Raw genomic sequence first — 11,404 nt, 5'->3', positions numbered from 1 at the left:
TCCGATCTCGGAAGCTACAGGTCGAGCCTGGTTAGGCACTTGGATGGGAGACCGCCTGGGAATACTATAGTGCTGTAAGTCTTTGGCTCCAGCAGAGGGTTCTCTTGTGTCATGGAGCAACTCCCTTTATTTCATCACCCTAATAATGCTGTGTCTTTTATTGGACTAAATGCAGTTTGTTAGCAAGCTCTGCATGCCCTGTCTGATCAAACCAATAATGGACAATGCGTTTACCCCTCAAAACTAGGGCAGGTATCTGCATTTCTTTTTAGGCTTGGAGATGTTTGTAGTCCATTAGGGCCCTGTAAATCCTCTCTCTGCAAAAAAAAAAAATAAATAAATAAAACACCTCATGACTGCTTGTCCTGCTTCTGCAGGCTGCTTCTCAAAAGTACACCTATTTAATAGAAACATAAATATTACCCAGATGTTCTATGTCCACGACAACATTTAAACCCTAGCAGTGGAAACCACTTTTGAGGTCTGGGAAAAATGGAAGATATATCGATTTTGGGGTGTAGTTACACCCTTTAGGCAGTGCTTCAGGAAGAGACCTTGCTCTGTTGCTGGTGCTGCTGCAGCACTTCATGTGATTGCGGAGCCCAGCAAACAAATGGCCACTGGATTGACAAATAATCATGATATTAATTCCTGCCAGGTCATATAGGCTACTTTGCAGTTAACATTTGATTGAGAAGGTTTTGCGGGGAAGCCTTTCCTTCTCTACCACAAGAAGGTTATCATGAACTTATCGCCAACGGCCACACAAAGTGTAGACGTGCAAAACGCATGCATGTAAAATCTCCTTGAGTTGATTTCCTTAGTTCAAAGCATTTTTGAATATTGTTGAATTTTCGGTTTAATGCTCACTGTACTTCAGGATCTTGTGGGCGCTAGGATATGCCTCTCTCTCTCAAGAGTGAAATATATGGTCAGGAAATGCAGCAAGGTTTGAGCTTTCAGTGGTAGTCACAAGGTGATATCTTCTGTCCCCCAAAGAGTAGGCTTGACACGCTGACTTTTATATAGCAATTAAGAGATTGTCCTTCGCCACGGCCACCAGCTTCGGGAACACGCCGCTGATCACCGCGAAGCTACAGGGTCGGTCCCGGTTAGTACTGGGATGGGAGACCGCCTGGAGTACTAGGTGCTGCAAGCATTCTGCCCAGCAGAGGGTTCTCTTGTGTCATGCGTGAGTCAACCTCCCTTTATTTATCACCTCTGTTAATGTTGCGTCTTTTATTGGACTAAATGCAGTTTGTTAGCGCTTCCATGCCCTCGCTCCTGATCAAATCACAATACTGGAGCAATGCTGACTTCAAAATCTAGGCAGGCATCTGCATTCTTTTGCTGAGATGTTTGGAGTCCATTAGGCGCTGTAATATCTTCAAATCTCTTCAAAAAAAATATAAACAAACAAACAAATAAATGATTCCCGCTGACTGCTTGTCCTAGCTGCAGGTATTTCTGCCTCAAAAGTACACCCATTTCAATAGAAATATAACACGACTAGATGCCTCTATGTCCACTACACATATTCTGTGACCCTCAGCTAGGAAACCACTTTTGAGGTCTGGGGAAAAATGGGAAGACACATCGATTTTGGGGTGGAGCCACCCTTTGTAGGTGCCAGGCGCTAGGCAGAGACCTTGTCTGGTTGGGCGGTGTTACTGCAGCGCCCATGTGATCAGGAGTTTGCAGTAAACAAATGGGCCACTGGATTGATGCAAATAATCATGATGTAGCCTCTGCCAGGCTGGCATAGGGCTACTTTGCAGTTAACATCTGATTGGTAATGCTCTTGTGGAAGCCTTCTCTACCACAAGAAGGTTATCATGAGTCTTATCACACCGGCTACACAAAGTGTAGACGTGCATGTAAAATCCCTTGAGTTGATTCTCCTTAGTTCAAAGCATTTTGAATATTATTGAATTTCGTCTAATGTCTGTATTTCGTGGATTCCGTGTGTGCTGTTGTATTTTATAGTCTTAGTCCATGAAGTTGTCACAGTATGAACCTAGAGGTGCCTCCTCTAAGAGTGAAATATATGGAATGTGGAAGGCAAGCAAGGTTTGAGTTTAGTAGAAGCCAAGGTGACATATCTCTGTCCCCTCAAAGAGCAGGCTACACGCTGATCTTTATAGTACCAAGATTGTTACTTACGGCCATACTAGCCTGAATACGCCCGACTTCTCGTCCGATCTCGGAAGCTAAGCAGGGTCGGGCCTGGTTAGTACTTGGATGGGAGACCGCCTGGGGAATACTACAGGTGCCGTAAGCTTTTTGGCTCCAGCAGAGGGTGTACTCTTGCACATGCGTGGAGCAACCCTTTATTTATCACCCTAATAATGTTGTGTCTGTTACGGACTAAATGCGGTTTGTTAGTGCTTAACCGTGCCCTGCCCTGATCAAATCAAATAATGGACTTAATGCGTTTACCTCAAATCTAGGCAGTGCATCTCAGCATTTCTTTTTAGGCTTGGAGATGTTTGTAGTCCATTAGGGAAACCCTGTAAACTCCCCCAAAAAAATATATATAAATAAATAAATAAATAAATGAAATAATTCCCGCTGACTGCTTGTCCTGCGTTCTCTAGGCTTTCGCCTCAAAAGCACACCTATTTAATAGAAAATATAACACGGTGGAGATGTTCTATGTCCACGATTACTTCATTAAACTCCTAGCAGGAAACTCACTTTTGAGGTCTGAAAATGGAAGGTATGGCGACTTTGGGGTGAAGTTACACTTTTTGGGCAAGTGTGCGCCAGGAAGAGCCCTTTGTTTGCTGGGCTGGCTGTTGCTGTAAGCGCCTATGTGATGTACGTGGAGTTTGCAAGCCAAATGGCCACTGGATTGATGCAAATAATCATGATGTGCTCGTCTGCCGAGGCTGGCATAAAGCATACTGCGGTGCTGACATTTGATTGAGAAGGTTTTTGTGGGAAGCCTGTCCTCGCTACCAGAAGGTACACATCATGAGCCTCGTACACCAACGGCTCCTGAAGCACTAACGGGCAGATGCATGTAAATGCATGCATGTAAATATCTCCTGAGCTGGATTCCTCCTTTAGTTCAAAGCGACTCTGAACATTGCTGGATGATACGGGTTTAATGTCTGTATTTCGTGATTCTGGGCAGGGCGCTAGGATATGCCTCCCCCAAGATGTCGAGATATATGGTCAGGAAATGCAAGCAAGGTTTGAGCTTTTTCGAGTGACGGTGTCACGAGGTGGACATTTCTCTGTCCCCCAAGAGTCGGCGACACGCTGACTTCCACTACTCAGTGTGCCAAGAGATTGTCACGACCACGCCATGCCAGCCTGGTATACGCCCGATCTCGATCCGATCTCGGAAGCTAGGGAGTACGGGCCCGCTACGGACTTGAGGAAAGACCGCCTGGGAATACCAGGCGCTAGTAAGCATTTGCTCCAGCAGAGGGCTACTCTTGTGTCATCGCGGAGCAACGCTCCCTTTATTTATCACCCTAATAATCGTCGTGTCTTTTATTGGATCAATGCAGTTTGTTAGCAAGCCCATGCCCTGCCCTGATCAAATCAAATAATGGATAATGCCACTCTCATAAAATCTAGGCAGTGCATTCAGTACTTCTTTTAGGCTTGGAGATGTTTGTAGTCCATTAGGCCCCAAACTTCATATTAATAAATAAATAAATAAATAAATAATCTCGTTGACTGCCTTGTCTCGCTTCTGCAGGCTTTCGCTTCTCAAAAGTACACCTATTTAATAGAAATATAACACGATTAGGATGTTCCATGTCCACGCATAACATTTAAACCCTAGCAGGAAACTACTTTTGAGGTCTGTGAAAATGGAAGACATATCGATTTTGGGTGTAGTTACACTTTTTAGTGCAAGCAAGGCCTAGAAGAGACCTTTGTTTGCTGTTGGGTGGTGTTGCTATGTAGCGCCTATGTGATTGGCGGAGTTTGCAAAACAAATGGCCACTGATTGATGCAAATAATCATGATATAGATTCTGCCAGGGCTGGCATAGGCTACTTGCAGTTAACATTTGATTGAGAAGGTTTTTGTGGGAAGCCTTTCCTTCTACTAACACAAGAAGGTTATCATGAGCCTATCGCCAACGGCCAAAGTGTAGACGGGCATGTAAAATCTCCTCCCGAGTTGATTTCTCCTTAGTTCAAAGCATTTTGAATATTGTTGAATTTCGGGTTTAATGTCTGTATTTTGTGATTCCGCAAAGGCTAGATTTTTTATAGGCCCTAGTCCATGAAGTTGCCTGAACCTAGGATATGCCTCTCAAGAGTGAAATATATGGTCAGAAAATGCAAGCAAGGTTTGAGCTTTTCAGTGTGTCCAAGGTGACATATCTCTGTCCCCCTGTAAAGAGAAGGACACGCTGACTTTATATAGTGTACCAAGAGATTGCTTTCGCCACGGCCATACCAGCCTGAATACGCCCGATCCTCGTCCGATCTCGGGTGCTTTAAGCAGGGTCGGGGCCTGGTTAGTACTTGGATGGGAGACCGCCTGGGGAATACCAGGTGCCGTGTTTTTGTTCCGGCAGAGGGTTCTTCTGTGCTCATGATAACTCCCTTTTATTTATCACTCCTAACAATGTTGTGTCTTTTATTGGACTAAATGCAGTTTGCTAGTGCTTCCATGCCCTGCCCTGATCAAATCAAATAATGACAAATGCTAATTTCGCAAATCTAGGCAGTGCATTCAAAGTATTTCTTTTAGGCTTGGAGATGTTTGTAGTCCATTAGGGCCTCGTAAACTTCAAAAAAAAATATATAAATAAATAATAAATAATTCTTGCTGACTGTTTGTCCCTGCTTCTGCAGGCTTTCGCCTCAAAAGTACACCTATTTACAGAAATATAACACTACTAGATGTTCTATGTCCAATACAACATTTAAAACCCTAGCAGGAAACTACTTTTGAGGGTCTGGGGGAAAATGAAGATATATCGATTTTTGGGGTGTAGTTACACTTTTTTAGGCAAGTGTGCAGAAGAGACCTTGTTTGTTAAGCGGTGTTGCTGTAGCTACCAAGTGTGATTGGGCAGGAGTTTGCAAAACAAATGGCCACTACTGATGCAAATAATCATGATATACCTGCTGTATTGGCATAGGCTACTGCAGTTAATATTTGATTGAGAAGGCCTTTGTGGGTTTTTCCTTCTTACCACAAGAAGGTTATCATGCAGCCTTATCACAACGGCTATACAGCAGATGCGGTATGTAAAAATTCCTTGAGTTGATTTCCTCTCCTTAGTTCAAAGCATTTGAATATTGCTTGAATTCCTGGGTTTAATGTCTGTATTTCGTGATTCCGTAAAGGCTTGTATTTTATAGGCCCTAGTCCACAAGGTTACAAGTATGAACCTAGGATATGCCTCCTTAAGAGTGAAATATATGGTCAGGAAATGCAAGCATGGTTTGAGCTTTTCAGTGTGTGTCAGCAAGGTGGACATATCTCTGTCCCCCAAAAGAGTAGGCGACACGTTGACTTTATATAGTGTACCAAGAGATTGCTTTTCGCCACGGCCATACCAGCCTGAATATCGCCCGATCCGTCTCGGCTGATCCGGAAGCTACAGGGTCGGGCCTGGTTAGTACTTGGATGGGAGACCGCCTGGGAATACCAGGTGCTGTAAGCTTTTGCTCCAGCAGAGGGTTCTCTTGTGTCATGCGTGAGCAACTCCCTTTATTTATCACCCTAATAATGTTGTGTCTTTTTATTGGACTAAATGCAGTTTGTTAGTGCTTCCATGCCCTGCCCTGATCAAATCAAATAATGGACAAATGCGTTTACCTCAAAATCTAGGGCAGTGCATTCAGCATTCTCTTTAGGCTTGGAGATGTTTGTAGTCCATTAGGGCCTCAAAATCTCCCAAAAAAAAAAAAATATATAAATAAATAATAAATAAATAAATAATTCTGCTGACTGCTGTCCCGTTTCTGCAGGCTTTCGCTCCCAAAAGTACACCTATTTAATAGAAATATACACGATTAGATGTTCTATGTCCACGATAACATTTTAAACTCCTAGCAGGAAACCACTTTGAGGTCTGGGGGAAATGGAAGATATATCGATTTTAGTGTAGTTACACCTTTTTTAGGCAAGTGTGCCAGGAAGAGACCTCGTTTGGTTAAGCGTGTTGCTGTAGCGCCATGTGATTGGGGTGAGTCAGTAAACAAATGGGCCACTGGATTGATGCAATAATCATGATATAATTCTGCCAGGCTGGGTATAGGCTACTTTGCAGTTAACATTTGATTGAGAAGGTTTTTGTGGGAAGCCTTTCCTTCCTACCACAAGAAGGTTATCATGAGCCTCATCGCCAACACATACAAAGTGTATCGCATGTAAAATCCCTTGAGCTACTCTCCTTAGTTCAAAGCATTTTGTATTGTTGAATTCTCGTTTCTAATGTCTGTATTTCGTGATTCGTGTGTATGCTGGGCTTGTATTTTATAGGCCCCTAGTCCATGAAGTTGTCATACATGAACCTAGGATATGCCTCTCAAGAGTGAAATATATGGTCAGGAAAAAGGGTCTGAGCTGCTTCAGTGTGTGTCACAAGGCGGATACTCGTCCCCCAAAGAGTAGGTATGGTACACGCTGACTTTATATAGTGTACCAAGAGATTGTTCGCTACGGCCATACCAGCCTGAATACGCCTGATCTCGTCCGATCTCGAAGCCAAGCAGGGTCGGGCCTGGTTAGTACTTGGATGGAGACTGCCTGGGAATACTAGGTGCTGTGCTTTTTTGCTCCAGCAGAGGGTTCTTGGTGTGTCATGGAGCAACTCCTTTATTTATCACCCTAATAATGTTGTGTCTTTTTATTGACTAAATGCAGTTTACAGTGCTTCCATGCCCTGCCCTGATCAAATCAATAATGGACAATGCGCTTTACCCCAAAATCTAGGCAGGCATTCAGCATTTCTTTAGGCTTGGAGATGCTTGTAGTCCATTAGGGCCCTGCAAAATCTCTCTCTCCTCAAAAATAAAAAAATAAATAAACAAATAATTCCCTGCCGACTGCTTGTCTCCTGCGCCTGCAGGCTTCGCCTCAAAAGCACACCTGATCTAACAGAAATATAACACACTCAGATGGTTCTATGTCCATCGACAACATTTAAAACCCTATAGGAGAAACCACTTTTGGAGGTCTGGGGGCCATGGAAGAGGCACGATTTTGGGGCGTAGTTACACTTTTTAGGCACAAGCCAGGAAGAGACCTTGTTTGCTAAGCGTGCAAGCTAAGGTAGCGCTTCATGTGATTGCTAGAGTTTGCAAAATAAATACTGGATTGATGCAAATAATCTATGATAGAGATTCCCACAGGCTGGCATAGGCTACTTTGCAGTTAACATTTGATTGAGAAGGTTTTTGTGGGAAGCCTTTCCTTCTCTACCACAAGAAGGTTATCATGAGCCTCATCAGCCAACGGCTACACAAAGTGTAGACGTGCATGTAAAATGCATGCATGTAAAATCTCCTTGAGTTGATTTCTCCTTAGTTCAAAGCATTTTGAATGCTGTTGAATTCTCGGTTTACATTGTCTGTATCTCGTCAGACCTGTCGGGCGCGTAGGATATGCCCCCACAAGAGTGAAATATATGGTCAGGAAATGCAAGCAAGGTTTGAGCTTTTCAGTGTGTGCCATAAGGTGGACACTATCTCTGTCCCCCTGTAAAGAAGAAGGACACGCTGACTTTATATAGTGTACCAAGAGATTGTCCTCGCCACGGCCATACCAGCCTGAATACGCCCGATCTCGTCCGATCTCGGAAGCCAAGCAGGGTCGGTCTGATATACTTTTGATGGGAGACCGCCTGGGGAATACCAGGAAGCAAAGCATTTTGTCTACAGAGGTCTCCTCAGCCGTGGAGCAACCCTTACTATCACCCTTAATAATGTTGTCTTTTATTGACTCAATCAGTTTGTTAGCAAGCCCATGCTCCGCCCTGGATCAAATCAAATAATGGACAATGCGTCATCTCTAAAATCTAGGCAGTGCATTCACATTTCTTTTGTGGCCTGAGATGTTTGTAGTCCATTAAATTTAAAATCCCCCCAAAAAAAAAAAATATAAATAAATAAAATAAATAAATAAATAATCTCTGCTGATCGCTTTGTCCCTGCTTCTGCATATTTTACCTCAAAAAAGTACACCCATTTAATAGAAAATATAACACGATTAGATGTTCTATGTCCACTACAACATTTAAAACCCTAGCAGGAAAACTACTCTTTGAGGTCTGGGGAAAATGGAAGACATATTTGATTTGGGGTGTAGTTACACTTTTTTAGGCAAGTGTGCGCCAGGAAGAGACCTTGTTTGGTTAAGCGGTGTTGCTGTAGCTACCATGTGATTGGGTGGAGGTTGCAAAACAAATGGCCACTGGATTGACAAAATAATCATGATATAATCTCTGCCAGCCTGGCATAGGCTACTTTGCAAGTTAACATTTGATTGAGAAGGCTTTGTGGGAAGCCTTCTCTACCACAAGAAGGTTATCATGATTCTATCGCCAACGGCCATACAAAGTGTAGACGTGCATGAAATCTCCTTGAGTTGATTTCTCCTAGTTCAAAGCATTTTGAATATTGTTGAATTTTCGGGTTTAATGTCTGTATTTCGTGATTCCGTGTGTGCGCTGTATTTTATATGTGGGCCTTAGTCCATGAAGTTGTCATATATGAACCCAGGATATGCCCCCCAAGAGTGGAAATATATGGTCAGGAAATGCAAGCAAGGTTTGAGCTTTTCAGTGTAAAATACAAGGTGATATATCTCTGTCCCCCAAAAGAGTAGGCGACACGCTGATTTATATAGTGTACCAAGAGATTGCTTTCTCGCTTACGGCCATACCAGCCTGGAATACGCCCGATCCTGTCCCCGATCTCGTAAGCCAAGCAGGGTCACCTGGTTAGCACTTGACGGGAGACCACTGGGAATACCAGGTGCTGTGTTTCACCCAGCAGAGGGTTCTGTGTCATGATAACCCCTTTATTTATCACCCTAATAATGCTGTGTCTTTATTGGACTAAATGCAGTTTGTTAGTGTCACATGCCCTGCCCTGATCAAATCAAATAATGGATAAATGCGTCATCTCAAAATCTAGGCAGTGTATCTGGCATTTCTTTTAGGCTTGGGAGATGTTTGTAGTCCATTAGGCCCTGTAAAATCCCCCCAAAAAAAAAATAAAAATCACACCCCTCGTTGACTGCTTGTCCCTGCTTCTGCAGGCTTTTTCTCAAAAAGTACACCTATTTAATAGAAATATAACACGATTAGGATGTTCTTATGTCCACGACAACATTTAAAACCCTAGCAGGAAACCACTTTTGAGGTCTGGGGGAAAATGGAAGATATATCGATTTTTTGGGGGTGTAGAAGTTACACTTTTAGGCAAGTGTGCGCCAGGAAGAGGACCTTGTTTGCTGAGCTGGTGTTGCTGTAGCGCCATGTGATTGGTGGATTTGCAAAAAATGGCCACTGGATTGATGCAAATAATCATGATATAATCTTGCCAGGCTGGCATAGGCCACTTTGCAGTTAACACCTGATTGAGAAGGTTTTTGTGGGAAGCTCTTTCCTTCTACCACAAGAAGGTTATCATGAGCCTCATCGCCAACGGCTACACAAAGTGGACGTGCATGTACTGTATGCATGTAAAATCTCCTTGAGTTGATTTCCTCCTTAGTTCAGCATTTTTGAATATTAAGCTAACTCTCGGGTTTAATGTCTGTATTTTGTGGATTCACAGGGCGCTAGGATATGCCCCCAAGAGTGAAATATGGTCAGGAAATGCAAGCAAGGTTTGCTTGTCAGTGTGGTGTCACTAAGGTGATATTTCTCTGTCCCCCAAAGAGTAGTGCACACGCTGACTTTATATAGTGTACCAAGATTGTCCTTCGCCACGCCATACCAGCCTGAATACGCCCGGATTCCGTCCGACCTCGGAAGCTGGGCAGGGTCAGGCCTGGTTAGTACTTGGATGGGAGACCGCCTGGGAATACCAGGTGCTGTAAGCATTTTGCTCCAGCAGAGGTTCTCTGTGTCATACTGACAACTCCCTTTATTTATCACCCTATTAATGTTGTGTCTTTTTATTGACTAAATGCAGTTTGTTAGTGCTTCCATGCCTCTGCCCCTGATCAAATCAAATAATGGACAATGCGTTCACTCTCAAAAATCTATAGGCAGTGCATTCAGCATTCTCTTTTTAGGCCTTGGTGATGTTTCGAGTCCACTAGGGCCCCGTAAATCCCCCCCAAAAAAAAAAAAAAAAATATATAAATAAACAAATAAATAAATAAATAACCCGTCATGACCTTGCTTGTCCCTTGCTTCCTGCAGGCTGCCTGCTCAAAAGCACACCTATTTAATAGAAATATAACACGCATTAGATGTTCTATGTCCACGATACAACATTAAAACCCTAGCAGGAAACCACTTTTGAGGTCTGGGGAGCATGGAAGATACATTACGATCTTGGGGGTGTAGTTACTTCTTTTAGGCAAGTGTGCGCCAGGAAGAGACCTTTGTTTGGTTGCGTTGTAGTTGCTGTAGCGCCTATGTGGATTGGTGAGCTTGCAAAACAAATGGCCACTGGATTGATGCAAATAACTAGATAACCCGCCAGGCTGGCATAGGCTACTTTTGCAGTTAACATTTGATTGAGGAAGGCTTTTGAAGCCTTCTCTACCACAAGAAGGTTACTGCGAGCCCTATCGCCAACGTTACACAAAGTGTAGACGTGCATGTAAATGCATGTACAAAATCTCCTTGAGTTGATTTCCTCCTTAGTCTGCACATTTTGAATATTGTTGTTCTGTTTAATGTCTGTATCGTGATTCGTGTGGGCGCCAGGGATATGCCCCTCTAAGAGTGAATATATGGCTGTGTAAGCAAGGTTTGAGCTGTCAGTGTGGTGTCATATGTGAGCATTTCTCTGTCTCCAAAGAGTAGGCGAAGCACGCTGACTTTATATAGTGTACCAAGAGATTGTCTCGCTTTACGGGCTACCAGCCTGAATACGCCTGATCTGTCCAATCTCAAAGCCACAGGCTGCAGCCTGGCTGGGCACTTGGATGGGAGACTGCCCGTAAATACTTCAGGTGCTGTAAGCATTTCTATTCCAGCAGAGGGCTTCCTCGTGTCATGAGCAACTCCTTTATTTATCAAATTCTAATAATGTTGTGTCTTTTATTGACTAATGAAATAGTTTGTTAGTGCTTCCATGCCCTGCCCTGATCAAACCAACAATGGACAATGTTACATCTCTAAAACTAGGAAAAGTATCTGCATTTCTTTTAGGCTTGGAGATGTTTGTAGTCCACAGCTCTGTAAAATCCTCCAAAAAAAAACATATAAATAAATAAATAAATAAATAAATAA

General features: G+C 43.2%; 3 pseudogenes; all 3 read left to right on the top strand.

Moving 5' to 3' along the window:
* Nucleotides 1-2,157: 2,157 nt before the first annotated feature.
* LOC127930870 (uncharacterized) lies at nucleotides 2,158-2,281 on the top strand (annotated as a pseudogene).
* A 2,133-nt stretch (nucleotides 2,282-4,414) lies between these two features.
* On the top strand, nucleotides 4,415-4,538 carry LOC127930873 (uncharacterized; annotated as a pseudogene).
* A 2,105-nt stretch (nucleotides 4,539-6,643) lies between these two features.
* LOC127930871 (uncharacterized) lies at nucleotides 6,644-6,760 on the top strand (annotated as a pseudogene).
* Nucleotides 6,761-11,404: the final 4,644 nt, after the last annotated feature.

This window comes from Oncorhynchus keta, chromosome 6 (genome assembly GCF_023373465.1).
Source record: "Oncorhynchus keta strain PuntledgeMale-10-30-2019 chromosome 6, Oket_V2, whole genome shotgun sequence".
Taxonomy (NCBI): Eukaryota; Metazoa; Chordata; class Actinopteri; order Salmoniformes; family Salmonidae; genus Oncorhynchus; species Oncorhynchus keta.
Note: the sequence above shows the minus strand (reverse complement) of the source record. Positions and strands in the feature narration are given on the sequence as shown.